Source organism: Sus scrofa, chromosome 4, assembly GCF_054392235.1.
Source record: "Sus scrofa isolate SSC_HxYL_T2T_F1_AM1 chromosome 4, Sscrofa_HxYL_maternal_Yorkshire_Landrace_v2.0, whole genome shotgun sequence".
NCBI classification, from domain to species: Eukaryota; Metazoa; Chordata; class Mammalia; order Artiodactyla; family Suidae; genus Sus; species Sus scrofa.
In genome coordinates, this window is record NC_139386.1 from 23954768 (window position 1) to 23974309 (window position 19542).

The 19542-nt window shown below is 33.7% G+C and overlaps 1 long non-coding RNA gene across 12 annotated transcripts in view; it reads left to right on the forward strand.

Moving 5' to 3' along the window:
* LOC102168185 (uncharacterized) overlaps nucleotides 1-19542 on the forward strand; it is a 131834-nt gene that overhangs the window by 67505 nt on the left and 44787 nt on the right. For 10 of the 12 annotated variants that reach the window (XR_014842977.1, XR_014842983.1, XR_014842976.1 and 7 more), the window contains exon 1: nucleotides 1-19542. This exon is cut by the window's right edge. The exons of the other annotated variants lie outside the window; for them this stretch is intronic. This is a non-coding gene — a long non-coding RNA (uncharacterized LOC102168185). 12 annotated transcript variants of the gene reach the window in all.

Consider the following 19542-nt stretch of genomic DNA (forward strand, 5'->3'; position numbering starts at 1 on the left):
CTAGTAATACAGTTTCCTTTACTTTGTGGGTGCCAGGTTAACATTGTCGTTAACATTAAATCATTTCTACCCACTCTAATTATTCAGTTTTGTATTATTATTATTATTTTTTTTTTTTTGTCTTTTTGGTCTTTTCTAGGGCTGCACCCATGGTATATGGAGGTTTCTAGGCTAGGAGTCCAATCAGAGCTGCAGCTGCTGGCCTACACCGCAGCTCACGGCAATGCTGGATCCTTGATCCTTAACCCACTGAGCGAGGCCAGGGATCAAACCCACAACCTCATGGTTCCTAGTCGGATTCGTTATCCACTGTGCCATGATGGGAACTCCAGTTTTGTATTTAATTTGACTTCCCACTTGTTCTTAGCTAGACTCTTTAGCTATTATTACTTTAAAATTGCAGTCTGTGTACATATGAAAAGGTGCTCATAGTAGTCAAATGATGACAAAATAGTTGGAGTAGGGAAAAAGATATTCTAAATGATTTTCTTTCTCTATTAAACAACTTCCATATGTTCTTCTGTGTGAATGTCAAAAGTGGGTCACTGGTCTACTTATTTCTAATACTGGATAGAATTAAACCACCTGAATGTCATTAATGATTAAGGGAAACGAAAAAAATGGAATGCACTGATAAATAACATTGGCCCTTATTCTCATTCCAGTTATGAAAGTTATTTTCTATGATTCTAATATTTTTTTCTTTTCATTTTGAAAACTATAAGCTCTGTCTTTCATATAATGAATGCTTATTCCAGGACTGTAGAATTCCTCCCACTTTAACCATGTGACTTGATTTAACAAAAGCAACTGCATGTTCTCTGGGTCTCCAAACTGTCATTTTCAAGACAGTGATGTTTGTTTCCCCAAGTGGCTGCTTAGTACCTATAGAAATTAGCTATAGAAAGAAAAAAATTATTTTGAAAAACAAAATTATGTCTCCACTGAACAATGGATTTATGAAGTTCCTAAAAGATTGTAGACTCACCTATCAACATTAGAAAGAAAATTAAGCAGCTTTTTAAATTAAGTATTTGTTATTTAATATATTTAACTACATAATTTCTGTATCAGAAAGCACACCTGAAAGATAGATATTGTTCTCTTTCTCATAGAAATAAAAATAAGGCTTAGTCTGAGTACAAGGGAAAGACTGTATTCATATTCAGGTCTGTATAACAAAATACGCAAACACTTTCTTCATGACATGCTTAGATTAGAATAATTAATGGTTTATGCTTTTCTAAAATAAAACAACATAGTTTAAAATATCATGCATCACTTTAATATGGATGAATGCACACAAGAAAAGTGTATATATGTAATCCCAACATTTAAATAGTCCAGAGTTGCTCTTGCCATAGTTTCCAATTTTATTCAGTGAAGTCAGATGTGAAAAATGAATATTTTGTTTTCCATTTACAAAATCCTAATTTCTCTTATAAAACCCACTTTACATGTGTATCAGAAAGTATACCTTGATTGTATCAAAATTATAAAAGATTAGTGTTGAGTCAAGTGGGAGAGGGTTTCATATGCTGCCGCCATCACTGAGACACACTGGTATTTATTGAAATGTTATGTTGTTATGTCTGGTGTCATGAGATTTTTTTTAGTTTTTAAAAATTTAAGTATAGTTGATTTACAATGCTGTGTCAATATCTTCTGTACAGCAAAGTAACTCAGTTATATATATACACGCCTTTTTATATTATTTGCAATAATGGTTTCCAGGAAACTCCATACTGTTTTCCATACTGATTACATAAACTTACATTCCCACTGACAGTTTAGGAGAGGTCCCTTTTATCTGCACCCTCTCCCCCATTTTTTATTTGTAGATTTATAAATTATGACCATTCTGACCTGTGTGAGGTGGCATCGTATTGTACTTTTGATTTGCATCTCTAATAATTAGTGATGTTGAGTATCTTTTCATGTGCCTACTGGCCATCTGTGTATCTTCTTTTAAGAAATGTCTATTTAGGTCTTCTGCTCATTTTTCAATTGTGTTGTTTTTGTTGTTGGGTGTTGTATAAGATGTTTGTATATTTTAGAGATTAAGCCCTTGTCAGTTGCATTGTTTGAAACTATTTTTTCCCATTCCATAGCTTGTCTTTTTTTTTTTTTTAAATGGTTTTCTTTGCTGTGAAAAAGTTTTTAAGTTTGTTTAGGTCCCATTTTTTTTTTTCTATCACATTGGGAAACTAACCTAATAGAACATTTGTTCAGTTTATGTCAGGGAATGTTTTGCCTGTGTTCTCTTCTAGGAGTTTTATAATGTCATGTCTTACATCTAAGTCTTTAAGCCATTTTGAGTTTATTTTTGTGTATGGTGAGAGAGTGTGTTCTACTTTCATTGATTTGCATGCAGCTATCCAGTTTCCACAGTACCACCTGCTGAAGAGACTTTTCTGCATTTTATATTCTTGCCTCCTTTGTTGAAAAGTTAATTGACCATAGGTGTGTGGGTTTATTTCTTGGATTTCTATTCTATTCCATTGTTCTGTATGTCTATTTTTGTGCCAAAGCCACAATGTTTTAATTACTGTAGCTTTGTAATATTTTCTTAAGTCTGGGAGAGTTATGCCTCCTGATTTTTTTTCCCACTCAGAATTACTCAGGCAATTCTGGGTCTTTTATGGTTCCATATAAATTTTTGGATTATTTGTTCCAGTTCTGTGAAAAATGTCATGGGTACTTTCATAGGGATCACATTAAATCTGTATATTGCTTTGGGTAGTATGGCCATTTTAACAATAATTTTTCCAATAAGCATGGGATATCTTTCCATTTCTTAAAATCCTCTGTAATTTCATTTATTAATGTTTTATAGTTCTCAACATAAGTCTTTCACTTCCTTGGTCAGGTTTACTTCCAGGTATTTTTTTAATTAGATTTTAAAAGGTATTGTTTTATAACATCCATTTCTTCATATTTCATAGTATACAGAAATGCAACCAATTTTTGAATATTAAACTTGTATCCTACTACACTGCTGAAATTTGTTATAGGCTCAAGTACTTTTAGTATTGAGTCCTTAGGGTTATATATATATATATATGTGTGTGTGTGTGTGTGTAATATAGCATCATCTGCATATAGTAATAATTTTACCTCTTCCCTTCCAATTTAGATAATTTTTGTCTGACTGCCATTGTTAAGACTTCAAATATGTTGAATAGAAGTGGTGAGAGTGGGCATACTTGTCTTGTTCCAGATTTTAGTAGCAAAACTTTTAGCTTTTCTCTTGTTGAATATTTTACTAGCTATGAGTTTGTCATAATTGGCTTTTATTATGTTGAGATATGTTCCCTCTATACCCACTTTGGTTAGAATTTCTATAATGAATGGATATTGAATTTGTCAAATGCTTTTTCTACACATACTGAGATGATCATGTGGGTTTTTTTCACTTTTCTTTTGTTAATGTGGTGTATAACCTTGATTTATTTGCATATGTTGAACCCTCCTTATGAACTTGGGATAAATCCCACTTGGTCGTGGTGTATGATCTTTTTTGTGTGTTGTTGGATTCAGTTGGCTAATGTTTATTGAGAATTTTGGATATGAAAACGTTAACATCTACTTGAGGTAAAAAAAGAACTATTCTAAAACTTTAAGTGACTGGATGAGTTATTTTTTAAAAGCATGTTTTACTGCCATTGATAAGAATGAAATTCATAAAAAGAAGTTGTTATCAAATACAAATAAATGCTATACAGAACAAGATATTGAATGCCGATTATATGATATGAAAAATTTTCCTTTATATGTATTATTTTTTAAAGTAAGAGAAGAAGGAAACATCAATCCGCTTAACAAGGGAGTGTATAAAATTAAATGAAAAAAATACATGCTACTATCTTTTTATATATAAGCTATTCTTGCTGTTAAGAGTTTTTTTTTTTTAAGCTTTTACCTAAGAAGTATCTGTTCATTCACTTTTTTTACTTATACTTGGAAATCAGTCTCTTCTACTAATACTACAGAATGTTATTTCAGAATGTATGCAATTTATGTAAGCCAAGATGTAGGGAAAGGAAATGTGATTTTGTTTCCAAAAGCACTGAAATAGATATTTATCTCTTAATCTGGAATAATGTTACTTAATATTTGTAGAGAGAAAACTCAGTGTCAAAATTTTAATAAACTTTGTAAGTTAAAAAGTACAACTAGACTCTTAAATTATGTACAATTATTGTTTCTATTCTACAGATGAGGAAATTGCTAGAGCAAAAATTTATACTGTCTTATAATTTTATTTTTTGGTTGTTCCTTTGTCTGGTTTTGGTATTAGTGTGCTGGGGGTTCATCAAATATTTTTGGGAGCATTTCCTCCTCTTCAATCTTTTGGAAGAGTTTGATAATTATAGATGTAAGTTCTTTGTATGTTTGTTAGAATTTCCATGTGAAGTCATCTGATCCTGAATTTTGTTTGTATTGAGTTTTTAAAATTATTATTATTATGTAACCTATTTTGTTTCTAGTGATAAGTCTGTTCAAATTTTCTTCTTGATTCAGTTTCGTTGGGCTCTGTTTTCTGGATAGTCATCCATTTCCTCTAGGTTGTCAAATTTGTTGGCATATAATTGTTCATAGTTTGCCCTTATGGTTTCTCATATTTCTGCAATATCAGTTGAGATTTCTCCCTTCTCATTTCTAATTTTGTTTATTTGGGCTCTCTTTCTTTTCTTCTTGTGAGCCTAGCTGTCAGATGTGTTTACCCTTTCAAAGAACCAGCTCCTGTTTTAATTGATTTTTTTCTGTTGTTATTTTAATCTCTATTTCCTCTCTCTCTCCTTTTTTTCAGGGAGGGGGCTGCCCCACAGCATATGGAGATCCCAGGACAAGGATCAGATCTGATCCACAGTTGTGACCTATGACACAGTAGCAGCATTGCTGGATTCTTTAACACACTGTTCCAGGTTGGGGATTGAACCTGCATCCTGGCACTGCTGAAATGCAACCAACCCCATTGCACCACATCAAGAAATCCTCTTCTCCTATCTTTATGATCTCTTTCCTTCCTTCGGCTGACCTTAGGTCTTGTTCGTTCTTCTTTTTCTAATTCTTTTAGGTGGTAGGGGTTGTTGTATGAGATTTTTCTTATTTTTTGAAGAAAGCCTTTATTGCTATGAATTTCCCTCTAGGAACTGTTTTGAGGCATCCCATACATTTTTGTATGGTTGTATTTTCATTGTCATTTGTATCCAGATATATTTTAATTTCCTTTTTGATTTTCTCATTGACCCATTGATTTTTTAGTAATATGCTGTTTAGTCTACATGTAGTCAGTTTTTTTCTCATTTCTTTTCCTATTGTTGATTTCTAATTTCATGCCATGATGGTCAGAGAAGATGCTTGAAATAATTTCTATCCTCCTAAATTTGCTGAGGTATGTTTTCCGCCCTAGTTTGTGGTCAATCCTAGAGAATGTTCCATGTACACTTGAAAAGAATGTATATTCTGGGTTTTTTTGATATAATTGATATTTTTAGGATGTTAAGTCTAACCGTTCTCTTGTGTCATCTAGAATCTCTGTTGCCTTTTTGATTTTCTCTCTGATGATCTGTCCATTGATGTGAGTGAGGTATTAAAATCTCCTACTATTATATTCAGATCAATTTCTCTCTTTATATCTGTCAATATTTTATGTATTTGGGTGCTCCTATATTAGGTACATATATGCTGACAAGTATAAAATCATCTCCTTGTATTGATCCTTTTATCATCATATAGTGTCCTTCTTTGTCTGTCTTTATGGGTTTGTTTTAAAGTCTATTTTGTCTGATATGACTCTTGTGACTCTGGCTTTCTTATCATTTCTGTTTGTGTTAAATATCCTTTTCAATTCTCTTACTTTCAATCTATGTGTGTCCTTTGCCCTAAAGTGGGTCTCTTGTAGGCAGTATATTGAAGATTCTTGTTTTTTTAATCCAGTCTGTCACTATATGTCCATTGATTCACACATTCAGTCCATTTAAATTTAAGGTAATTACTTATAAATATATATTTATTGCCATTTTAAACCTTGTTTTCCGATTGATTCTAAGTTTCTTTGTACCTTTTTTTAATTTTGTGATTTGCCCATTTCATTTTATGCTTGTATTCTCTTTTTTTTTGTTTTTGTGGATATATTGTTTGTTTTTTACTTGTGATTGCCCTTTTTTTCAAGTGTATTAACTGCTTCCTGTATCTGCTAGCTTTAGATTGATAGTCATACAGGCTCAAACATATACTAAAAAAAAAGTCTACATTTTCTTACTCTCTTTGCCCACATTTTAAGCTTTTGATATCCTTTTTTTACATCTTCATGTTTATCCTTTCGCTATTCTTTGTATTTATCATCACTTTCACAAATAGTTTTTTTTTTTCTTTTTGACCTAGATACTGGCTTATTTAAGTGATTACTTTCCAATTGTAATGCTGGCTTATTTAAGTGATTACTTTCCAATTGTAATTCCCTCCATCCTTATCTTCTTAATTCTTTCCTATTTAGAGGAGACCTTTCAAAATTTCTTTTAGGATGGGTTTAGTATTGCTATATTCTTTTAGTTTTTGCTTGGATGAGAAATTATTTCTCCTCCTCTTCTAAATGATAGTCTTGCTGGCTAGAGTACTCTATGTTGCATATTTTTCCATTTAAGGACTTTGAATATATCTTGCCACTCCCTCTGGCCTGCAGTGTTTCTGTAGTGAAATGAGCTGATAGCCTCATGGAGATTTCTTTGTAATTACCTCTTTGTTTTTTCCCTTGCTGCCTTTAGAATTATCTTTTTAACTTTTGCTGTTTGTATTATAATATGTCTTGATGTAAGTCTTTTTGGGTTCTTCTTGTTTGGAACCCTCTCTGCTTCCTGCATCTGGATATCTGTTTCATTCTTTATATTTAGGAAGTTTTCAACCATAATTTCTTCAAATACACTTTCAGACCCCTTTCCTTTTTCTTCTTCTAGAATCCCTATTATGCATAGATTGGCCCACTTTATATTATCCATAGATCTCTTATACTGCTTTTATTTTTTCATCTGGCTTTCTGTCTGCTGTCCTGATTGAGTGTTTTCCATTATTCTGTATTCCAAGTCACTTATTCCTTCCTCTGCATTATTCATTCTGTTATTCAGTGCAATGGTGGGGTGTATACCTTACTGGGGAAGTGTGGGTAGGGGGCTGTGCCCAATGGTAGGACCTTCAGAGGCTCACCTCTGTAGTTTGAGATAGCTGTAGGAGCTTGTCCCATAGCCCATGCAAGCAATGCCCTACTGCCTGAGAACCCAGGCATGCAGAGAAAGCAGTTCCTATGGAGGTCTCACCCCCTCTTCCTCTAGCACTCCCCAACAATGGTGCCTTGCCTCTCTGGTAGTCTAAGCCTCCTCTGGTACTTCCTTGGCTTTGGTGTACCACTCCCTATCCCCTGAGGCTATTTCCAAGCAGCCAACCCTCATCCTCTCCCTGGGACTGACCTCCAAAACCTGAACCATGGCACCCAGAACTCACCAACACCAGTGGAGGAGCACCTCATCCTGGGGTGTGCCAGGTGGCAGTACTAACCATCTTCACAGCTCCCTCTCTGCTTTGCCCTCAGACTGGCTGCTGAGCATATCTCTGAGGCTCTGAATCTTCTCCTCTAACAGGCTGAAATCTCTGTAAGTCAGGAGGCCTCCCAGTGTGCAGAAACTTTTCTTCTTTTGCAGCTCCCTCCCAGGGGTTCTGATCTCATCCTGAGTCTCACTTCTCTGCCATCTTCACCTGATTCCTCTGGTGTCATGAATTTTGTCTCTTGTGTTTATCTACTCTAATTATTCCTTTTTGTTCCTAAACTCAATCAACCTTAGCAACTTGAAAACCAACAGCAATTCTATGATGCAAGCCCATGTTACTCTGTAAGGCCTTTCACTACTCTTAGGTGAATGGAAATTACTGCTCTTTAATCTCCTATAGTTTAACAGAATTTTATAAGATTATTTCAGAAACTTCTATTCAGACATGCTATGCAGCAATCTCTTACCTTTTTTAAAAAAAAACAATATTTTTATTTTTTTCATGGATGGGTGGCACATGTTTCTTATGTTCTTTGTTCCTCCAAATTTATCTGATGAGGTCTGAAAGTTCTTTCTGTTTATTATATTTTTGCCTTCCCCTTCTTTGCTCAAGGATCAGCCTTTCCACACTTCCACCTTTTCACAATTGGCAAATTTACTAGTCTCAGTAAAAGAAATTTGCTGTTAGTCACCAAGATTGTTTATATACTGAATCTTCATAATGCCATAATATTTTAGACTCATAAATATTCTCTGTTTTCTACTTTATCATCACTTTCCTGAGCCACAAGCAAAGAAAGCTTTGTTCATTAAATAGTGGGAATACCAGTTGTACAAAGAAATATGAGTTTGAAAGAGAGATATAGTTAATATTTTAAAATACTGTCTTCCCTGACCAATAATAGAGGAAAAAAAAAAGCAAAAAAACTAGACGTGAACACAGAAAGTTTAGATCTTCTATACCTATCATTAAAAATATACAAACTTGCATAATGATAATCTCTACATTTCCACATTTCTGAAATATGCATAATTGTTTATTTGCTTTGTCAATCTTATATATATTTTTCTCTTTTTTTTTCCTCAGGCAGTACTTTCCTGAGTATGTATTAAAACTATAGTCCTTTTACATTTTGTCCCACATTTTGTATTCTTCTTACCTCAGTCTAAGTTTCATGTGTGTAGGAAACTCATTTGTCTTCCTTATTTCTCTAACCCCAGTGTCTAAAAATAATGCCTTAGGAAAGTGATCAGAAGTAGCTTTTCAATGCAAGAATAGTACATTTTTCCCCTCATAGAGAGGATCTTAAAAGTCAGAGAAATTTATTTCTTGTACAGATATTTCATCCAGATGGTATTAATCTCTAAATTAATATCTAACTCTACATTTTTTGTCTCATAAGTGCTTTAGGAGAATCTAGTTCTATCTAAACATCTTAAAATCTTAATTCAGAATTGTGATGTTTATCACAGGAATCAACCTTAACATGTCTACTTAAATGAAAATTAAGGCAAGAACATTTCTTGGGCTTGATTTTGGTGATTTATTTGATGATGAGGAAGAATGTTCCCCACAGGTTGAAGGAGCTAGATCTGCACTATCAAAATTTTATTTAAAAATACATTAAAACCATATTACAAAACAAAATTCTACCTATACCTATTATTTATCTAAACAATTTTTTCTCAAAAATTACATTTATAAAAATAATATATTACGTTATATAAATTAATGAAATATTATGCACTTCTACCTTTAACTTATATTCATCAATAGATTTTTAAATTGAGTTTTTAAAAATCACCATCTATCTTGAAGATACAGCACAGTTTTATATTCTTTGTTTAGTGAACATTTATAAGTACTTATATTTATGCTGTCTTGACCAAGTATATACTATTATTTTTAATTACAAATTAAAATTTAACCAAATAACAAACCTACTAAAATCAATTAATTTTGATCCATTTATAATAAGCCATAACGTATAATAACAGATTTTCTTTTTCTATTGGTGGTCACTATTTCACAAGAAAAATAAAAAACAACTGAAGTCCAAGGAGTCCAGATGAATTTAGTTTATAGTTTTAATAAAGAGAAACAAACATATAATGCATCTACTTTTAAAATATCCAAGTGCATGAGGATCTACTCAATAAAAATGAAAAAAACCTCAAAAACTATCAGATTTCTACAGTTATAAAAGTGTAGAGGGGGAAGAAAAAAGGAAAATGTAGGACAGATACTATACCTGTTTTCTAAAATTCTAAATATAAAAAATAGGATTCATTTTATATTCTCTTTAAATTTGTGCTTTATTTTTACAATTTAAAAAGTTTCTCTTGGAGTTCATTTGTGGAGCAGTGGGTTTAGGATCAAGTGTTGTTACTGCAGTGGCTCAGGTTGTTGCTATGGAATTGGTTTGATTCCTGGCCTGGAACTTCCACATGCCACAGATGTGGCCATGAAAAAGTTTCTCATAAGTTTTGAAATCATAATCATTTTAAAAATTTTGTTTTAAATCAATTATAAAATTTTTAAAAATATACTTAATTTCAGAAAGTATCCACATTTTTAGAAAAAAGGTAGTTTAATGGAATAGCCCTTATGTTCCTTTTTGGTATTATAACCTAATTCTTAGAAAGTTTCTATAACTGCAGGTATGAATAGAATCTTTGTTTCAGTCTAGAAGGATATAACATGGATAATTCTGGCATTCATGTGTAAATTCATTATTTCTTTTTCTCTGAGGGGAGGTAAACATATGTAAAATTACAACAGAAATGTAATAAAAATGATGAAAATAATTCCTGCAGGGATACTGAATGAGGGCATGATGAGAGACTACTGGGACTGTGGTGCTGAATGAAATCATGCCGCAGTGAGAGATCTGGCTAGTGTCAGCAACTTCACATAAATTACACGTGCAGAGCTAAACATGAACAAAATAATGCACTGTGAGCTACATTAGTTAATGCTAAGGGGAAACTCAGTAGGAGAATATGATTTTAGTTGAGTTAATTAGTGAGAATTCTAAGGATGAATGGATTTCTAGAACAATTGTATAGTATAATGGATGAGAAAAATCAGAGGGTTAAAAAACAAAGTGGGTTATTTCTATCAGTTCCTTGAAGCAAGGGCAAAGAGGCTGAGGTCCTTCCTTAGTGCTGAAACTACTATTGCAATAATAAGCAATACTAACACCAAATACAACTTATTTTCCTCACATTAAGCCATGCTAGAAACACACTAGATGTTATTTTCTCATCCCAGGCGAAAACAGTACTAAGAACAGGCAAATATGGCTTAGATTCTTGTATGTCCTATAAGACAACAAACCAATTAAACTAACTTATTTTTCAAAATTAGCAGATTGTTCATCAAGACTTCTCCAAGACCCATACCTCACTGTGCACACGAATCCAAAATTATTATGCCTTAGACTATGCCTAATCTCAAGTTCTCTTTCTTGCAAATTTCACCATAAAAATTATGCAGTTTTAAACATCCCCAGTGTGGTAATCTTTATTACACTCATAAGTTTAATAAACTCATCTTTGTTCAACAAGTTTTTCTGGAGTCCTTTTGGGGAAAGAATAGTAGTATAACTTTGTTGACAAACTTACTATAGTATAAATACAAAAATGAACAATAATAAAAACTAGATAATGGTCCATATAATCTTTCTGGTTAATTAATAGTTTAACAAGATAGAAGAAATTTGCCTGAGGCTACAAATAACAGCAGAAAAAATATGAAGCATCTACTCTGGGAAATGAGGTGAATTAGTAGATAAAGAAAATACTGTGACAACCATGAAAGGAAAAACATAATACCTTTTAGGTTTAACATTTATGTAATTGATAGACCTCTCAGATTATTTTATGTTCCTAGTATGTAAATACATGAAGATATATATTATTTAAAAATAGTATATAATAAGTTTTACATTTTGCAGTGATAGACAAGAAAAGACTCTATGAGGAAATTGTATTTTTAGTGCGATGAAAAGAACCAATCACTGAATGGCAGCATATAGTATTTACAGCTGTTGCTTATACTTTTTTTTTTTTTTTTGTCTTTTTGCCTTTTCTTGAGCCACTCCCACGGTATATGGAGATTCCCAGGCTAGGGGTCCAATCGGAGCTGTAGCCACTGGCCTACACCAGAGCCACAGCAACGCAGGATCTGAGCTGCATCTGTGACCCACACCACAGCTCACGGCAACACCGGATCCTTAACCCACTGTGCAAGGCCAGGGATCGAACCCACAACCTCATGGTTCCTAGTTGGATTCGTTAACCACTGAGCCACAACGGGAACTCCCAACTGTCGCTTATACTTTTAGGAATTTTGATTATCCTAGTTATTTGTCTTATATATGTGGAAATAAACACTTGAATCAGAAAGAACTAGTATTATAACTGTAATGATAGTTGCCCAAGTTGACTTACAACAACTATTCCTTAAATTTTATATTTCTACATTTTCAAATAGATTATATTTTATCTTTTTCACATATTAAAAAAAAGTGTAATACAATTATTTGCTGTCACTTGAATGCAGAAGGAACAATAGCAGCCAAGCCAAACTGAACTTCTTTTCACTGAATGCTAGAACAAGACAAGAAAACCAATGAGAAACTTAAACTTCACTCAGGCACCTTTCCTATTTTATTCTCCTCTAAGGAGCAGAAACCAATTAATTTCTACTTTACCACTCCATTAGTTAGGGCACCCGGGTAATTCTCTCTGGGTCCACTTCCCTCCATATGACTTTATGATTCTGTTCATCTACTAAATTGACTCTTCTATTAAAATTCCTGTGTTCAAGCATCTTATTTGTTTAAGCATTACATTTCCTGGGAAAATTCATTAGAACTCATAAACTACTAGTCAGCCTATAGATGTTTGATGCTGAAGAGAGCATCAAAACAAAAAATTTGCACTGGGAATTCAGTGTCAAAAGCCTATTCCACATAAAAATACTACCCAGTTTGGGATATATCTATGCTTTGAAAAATCTTCTTGAGTGATATTAAGTTTTGGTGCTCACAGACAATATGAAAAAAAGTTTGATATAAATGTTTTGTGGGCAAAACAGCTTGAATTAAGGACTCAAAGGAATTTCCACAAATAACATTCAAATAAATAAAAATGTACCTAGTAAGAGCATCAGGAACAACATGAGGCCCATTGAGATCCATTAATACAATGATCAAGAGGTGCAGGGCTCACTTAAGGACAGCAGGATTCTGAGAAATAAATCATAACAATAATAGTAAGCCCTAAATAGACCAATATTCTTGGAACTTAAATACCTGGTTCAAATCTTTTCAGCTTCTCATTGGACTAAGGTGATCTGGGATTGATTTAGGATTGCCTAGATGACAGAAATATGCAAAAGTGAATTCTTTTGGGGCAAACAGAACATCATCTTGATATTATGCCTGCTTCATTTTTGTATACACTGCCTGTGTAGATGAGGAGGTAAAAGAGCTGTGTAGTCTTTAGGTTTAGGTTTTCCTAATTGGGTGAAAATTCTGTATCTGCTATAAATCCTGTCTTGTGTCCATCCATAGACCTATGTAAATGTAGGATTAGATCAAAACATTATTGTGTCTGCTGAGTCTGATGGCAGTATAAACCTCAAATTAGGATCACACTGCTACCTTTTTATGGCATATTGGGTGAAGTTAGAAATAGTGATATATGTGAAAAAAATGTAGAACACAGCATAGGGAAAAAATGAGAGAGAAAATATAAAAGGCATGAGATAGAAATAGAGAAAGGGTCTAATATTTACCTAAATGAAGTTCCAAAAGAAAATATGCAGGAAAAAACCCACAATTACAGCTCATTTATTCAGCCAGATGTTGAGCTCATGGTATTCATCTTAATATTATTTTTAAAATGTAAATTTCACTTATGCATGTACATAGACATGCAATATTTAAAGCTAACAATTATAAATTAAGATCCTTTCCCTCTGGTAAGTAACACAATCTAGGAAACAGGTTCTTAAACTTTACAATTATTTTTACCAAAATTTTGAGATGGGAGATGCACACACACACAAACAAACAAATATATATACACACACACACACACACACACAGCAAAATGATTTGACTTACAGACATAAAATGATTACCACAAGTTTAATGAAGATCCATTATCTCATATTGATATGAAATAAAAAATACTTTTTCTTCATGATGAGAACTCTTAGGATTTACACTCTTAATTTTCATAGATAACATACAGCTGGGTCTGTATTAATACTGATGTATTTCACATCCATAATGCTTATTTATCTTATAATTGGAAGTTTGCACCTTTTGACCCTCTTCATCCAATTTACCCCCCCCCACCAAAATCTGGTAATCACAAAAATGTTATTTTTTTAGGTTTGTTTTTATAAGTGTATTTTACCTACAATCCATGCCAGTTCTTGGTGCAGAGCATAGAGATTCAATATTCCTATACATTACAAAATGATTACCATAATAAGTATAGATATTATCTCTTACCTTAAGAAGGTATTACATTATTATTAAGTGTGTTACCGCACTGTAAGTTTCATACCTGTGACTCATTAATACCCAGAAGTTTTAACACTTCACCTCTCTTCACCTATTTTTCTCATCCCTCTACCTCCATCCTCTCTGACAACCACTTGTTTCTTCTCAGTATCTATGATTGTGTTTCTGTTTTGTTCATTCATTTTGTTTTTCAGATTCAGTATATATGTGAAATCATATGGTATTGGTCTTTGTCTTATTTCATTTAGCATAATTCTATTTCCATCCAAATCACCTCAAAAAATAAGATTTGATTGTTTTTATGGCTGAGTAGTATTCCATTGTATGTATATATACCCTGTCTTCCTTATCAACTCATCTATCCATAGACACTTAGTTTTCTTTCATGTATTGGTTATTGTGAATAATGCTAAAATGAACATAGTGCATGTGTCTTTACAAATTAGTATGTTCATTTTCTTCAAATAAGTACCCAGAAGTAGAATGGCTGGATCACATAATAGTTCTATTTTTAACCTTTTGAGGAAACTCCAAACTATTTTCTATAGTGGCTGCATCAATTTAGATACCCATCAACAGTCCAAGAGGGTTCCATTTCCTCCTCATCCTTACCAATATTTGTTATTTGTTGACTTTTTCTAATAGACATTCTAATAGGTGTGATACCTCATTGCAATTTTGACTTGTATTTCCCTAATCGCTAATGATGTTAAGCATCTTTTCATGTGCCTTCCTTTCACACGTCTTCTTTGGGAAAAAAAAAATTCAAGCCCTCTGCCTATATTTTAATCTGGCTATTTGTTTTTCTGGTGTTATGTTGTATAGTTTTTGTGTATTTTGGATATAACCTGGTATCAGATATGTTGTTTGTAAATATCTTCTCCCAATCATGAGACAGCCTTTTCACTTTTATGGTTTACTTCTCTGTGCAAAACCATTTTAGTATAATTAGTCCTATTTATTTATTTTTGCTTTTATTTTCCTTCCCTAAGGAGACATATTCAAAAAAATATTGCTAGGAACTATGTCAAAAAACATACTGTCTATGCTTTTCTTCTAGGTGTTTTACAGTTTCAGATGTTACATTTACAGTCTTTAATTCATTTTTTTTCTTGCAGTTGATTTGCAGTCTTATGCTACTATGGTCCCAAAAGATGCTTGATATGATTCAATCTGGTTTTGTGGTGCTGAATTCTTTTAGCTTTTACTTTTCTATAAAATTCTTTCTCCTTCAAATTGAATAATAGCCTTGCTGGGTAGAATATTCTTAGTTGCAAGCCTTTTTTTTTTTCTTTTCTTTCAACCATTTTAAATATATTGTGCCATTCGATCAGGCCTACAGAATTTCTGATGAATAGTCAACTGATTGATGGATTTCATGGGAGTTCCCTTGTATGTAACTAGTTTATTTTCCCTTGCTGCTTTTGATATTCACTCTCCATCTTTAATTTTTGCCATTTTAATTATAATATCTTGGTATGGACCTCTTCGGTTTGATATTGTTTGGGACGTTCTATGCTTCCTGAACCTGAATGTCTATTTCCTTTCCCAAATTAGGTGATTTTTAAGCTATTATGTCTTCAAATATGTTTTTTGCTCCCTTCTTTCTCTCTCTTTTCCTTCTGGGACTCCTTTAATGTGAATATAGGATGCTGTCCCAAAAGTCCCTTAAAATGCTCTCATTTTTTTTAATTCTTTTTTTTTTTTTTTTTTTTCTGTTCAGCTCCAATGATTTCTGCTACTCTGTCATCTAGTTCATTGTTTCTTTGTATCTTTGTAATCTACCATTAATTCCCTTTGGTGTACTTTGTATTTCAGTTATTATATTTTTCAAGTCTTTTTGGTACCTTATAGTTTCTCTTTCTAAACTCTCAGGATGTCCATCCATTCTTCTCCTGAGTTCACTGAGCATCTTAGTGTTATTACCTTGAGCTCTTCATAGGTTAAATGGCTTTTTTCCATTTTGCTCAGCTCTTCCTATCCAATTTTATCTTTTCTGTTTAGAAACCATTGTTCTCTTGCCTCATTTTGCATGATTCTCTGTTTTTTATTTCTTTGTATTAAGTAGGTTGGTTTTAGTTCCCTATCTCAGAGAAGTGGCATTATGTATAAGGCATGCTGTGGGACCCAGCAGTACACTCTTCTCTCTTCATTAGAGCTATATGATCTAGGCATGCCCTGATTGTGTGGGTTTTGTGGGCCTTTCTGTTATGATGGGGACAAATACTGTGGCTGCAGTGTTAGATGTGTATGGGCCTTGCCTGGATGGTTGCCAGGCCCTGCCTAGTAAGCTATAGGCTTCTGATTGGTGGGGCTAGTTCACCGTATGATTGGCTGCATGCTAGGGGTGGGGTCCTGGTTCTAGTTCATGCCTACTAGTACAGGGGCTAGGAATTAGTGTGGTCAGCTTCAGGGGCCACTGAACCTTAGGGCTGGTATCAACTCACTGCTGGGTAGAGCCAGATCCTAAGGTAACTGGCTTCAGAAGCTGGTGGATCCCAGAGCTGCTATTAGCCTTCTGATTGGCAAGGCCAGGTCCTAGGGCTATTGTCAGTCCATTAGTGGGTAGAGCCAGGTCCTAGTGTGGTTGGTTTCTGGGCCTATGGGTTATTTCTGCTGTGTGGGGCTGAGTTCTGGGTCCTAGGTTGTATGGAGCCATGTCTGAGGATAGCTGGAGGCCTGAGGGAAGCTCACAGCTGCTGTGGCCTGCTGCTAGGTGGGACTATGTCTTTGTATGGCTAGCTGCTTGGCCTGCGGGATCCTGGAACTGATTCTGACTGGCTGGTAGCTAGAGTCTGGTTCTGAGGCTAATAAGCTAGAGGAATGACCCTTTATGGCACTTAGTGCCAGTGTCCACATAGTAGAAGGAGCTCCTCAAAATGCTGCCCCCTGTGGTTATGTCCCCAAGATGAATCCCAGTGGATTCCTGCCCTCGAAGATCAGCAAGTGGTTCTCACATAGCATGCTTTCAAATCACTGCTTCTTCTCTGGGTCTCAGAGCATGCATGATTTTGTGTGTGCCTTTTAAGAGTAGAGTATTTGTTCCTTACAGCCATCTGGACTTCCCAAATTCAAGCCCGGCTGGCCTTCATAACCAGATGTTCTGGGGACTCAACTACCTAGGGCAGGATGCCTAGACTGGGGAACCTGATGTGGGGCTAGACCCCTAGCTCCTAGAGGAGAATCTCTGCAATTGTGATTATCCTCTCTATTAGCCACCTGCTTGGGGATGTGGGTCTTGACTATACTATGTTTCCATCCCTCCAACCCATCATATTGTAGTTCCTCCTTTACATCTTTTGTTGTAGATCTTTCCTGCGAGTCTTCAGATTGTTCTCACTGACAGTTGCTCTATAAATAGTTGTAATTTTGTTGTGTTTGTTTGTAGAAGAAGGTGAGTCCAGGGTCTTCCTACATCTTGATCACTCCCCATCAAATAAATTAACATTTTTTTCCTACAAGATTAGTACACTTAAATAATTTTATTAATTACATAATTTCCACAGTCAGAAGAAATTGCATTTAGAACTAATATAGTTCAAGTCTGCTTGCATAGTTTGCCAATATTGCAATATTCTTAATTTATTACATACATTTAAAAATGATTGTATGTAATTTCTTACTAGTTACAACATAAGGTGTATCTCTTTCCAATATTCTTAGTTTAGTACTTTAGAATATAATTACCCTGGGGACACTAGTTAAGTCTGTATTAAGGCACAAAAAGATACTTAGGATTTCCACTTCATATTTCCACTTCATTATTTTTGCAACAAGTTATTTAATTAACATTCTCTAATAATTAGTTGAAAGGTAAGAATGTGTTTATCAGTCTGATCAGCAGTGCTCCATTCTTTACTTTTAACTATGCCAAGTACCCTGGGCATTAGAATAAATGTAACAAAAGTTAGAATTTCTCTCTATAACATAAAAACTAAATTAGTTTTAAAACTTATTTTATTCTTTAATATAATTAAGAACTTATCAACCTATATAGTTCATCTTCTTCTCAGTGAGGAAAAGCAGTGTGACATATCTTCTGTAAATTTACTTAGTGATAGCCCATTGTATACAGTAAAACATAACTGAAAAACAGAGGGCAATTATATATACTAAGTTTCAAAAAAAATAAGATTTTTTTTCTACAAACTTGAATCATGTGATTGAATGAACTGCTGAATAGAAAACAATAAATTAGATTTTTTGGCATAGTTACGCAGATTTCAACTTTGCTCACATGATAAATGCTTTATTAAGGGATACTTCCTATATTACTATATTAAAATTATTTGTTTGCTTATCACTTTGCTCACATGATAAATGCTTTATTAAGGGATACTTCCTATATTACTATATTAAAATTATTTGTTTGCTTATCTGTCTATCCTACTAAAATGCTAAACCTTGGTAGGTTCATTTGCAACTTGTCCCCTTATATTAGTATATCACTGTTCACCTTGTGTCAGCCAATGTGTAGGAAAAGAAACTCCTATAATTCATCAGCTTGGCAGTAATGTGTCCATGTGGTGACTGGTCTTTGGAGAAAGCAGACACTCTGGGAAAAAAGAATATATATATTTTTTTCTTTTTTAAGCCAGAGTTTAGACAGCCAAACCATTCATCTACCTCCTAATGAGACAATTCTCCTAGGAAATATTTTCAAGACACACTGGGAATATTCTCAATTGTACTGTAGTAATTTTTATTGTTTATAGACACTGGATTCATATTTTATCTGCTTGCCTCAAATCCTCATCTTTGAACACGAGATTGCCTCCTTCTGGAAGAAGTTTCACTTCCTGTTCTGTAAAGTTGAGCATAGGGAGGAGGAAAATTCCTATTAAATCCACTATTCACTGAGGGAAATCTTAAACATAGAATTGCCTTATAAAGGCAGTAAAATATATCAAATGGCAACTTGATTGTCTGGAATAAAGTGATAGAGATATTTCATAAGACTTTCTGACATATACTCTCCCCACTAGCTTACATTTAAATCTCTGATTTGGAGTATTTATTGGAAACCTCTTTTTTGGTCTGCTACGACAAATCTATGTATTTTCTGAAATTTCAATGCAATACACAGTGTAGTAAATAAAACAATAAAAATGAACCTTATTAGATTCCTTACTAAATGGAAAACTAACAATAACAACAAATACATATTGTTAGTTTCTTTGAATTGATTCCTTGACAGTGCTTTAATTTTATAACTTATTTATAAATCAAGGGGAAACTTTTTTTTTCTTTATCCTTATGTATAGCAGTAGAAGTTGGAGTTATTATAAGAACCATGAATGATTTTACTACTCCATTCAACTGACTATTGGAACATTCAGATGATCAAATTGTCCATATGATATAGAAAGACCAAGGATCTTGCCACTGCTCAAAGCTCTTTAACTCCTATTTAAAATTTTCTTTCTGGTCTGGTTTATTGTCAGATTGTAGAG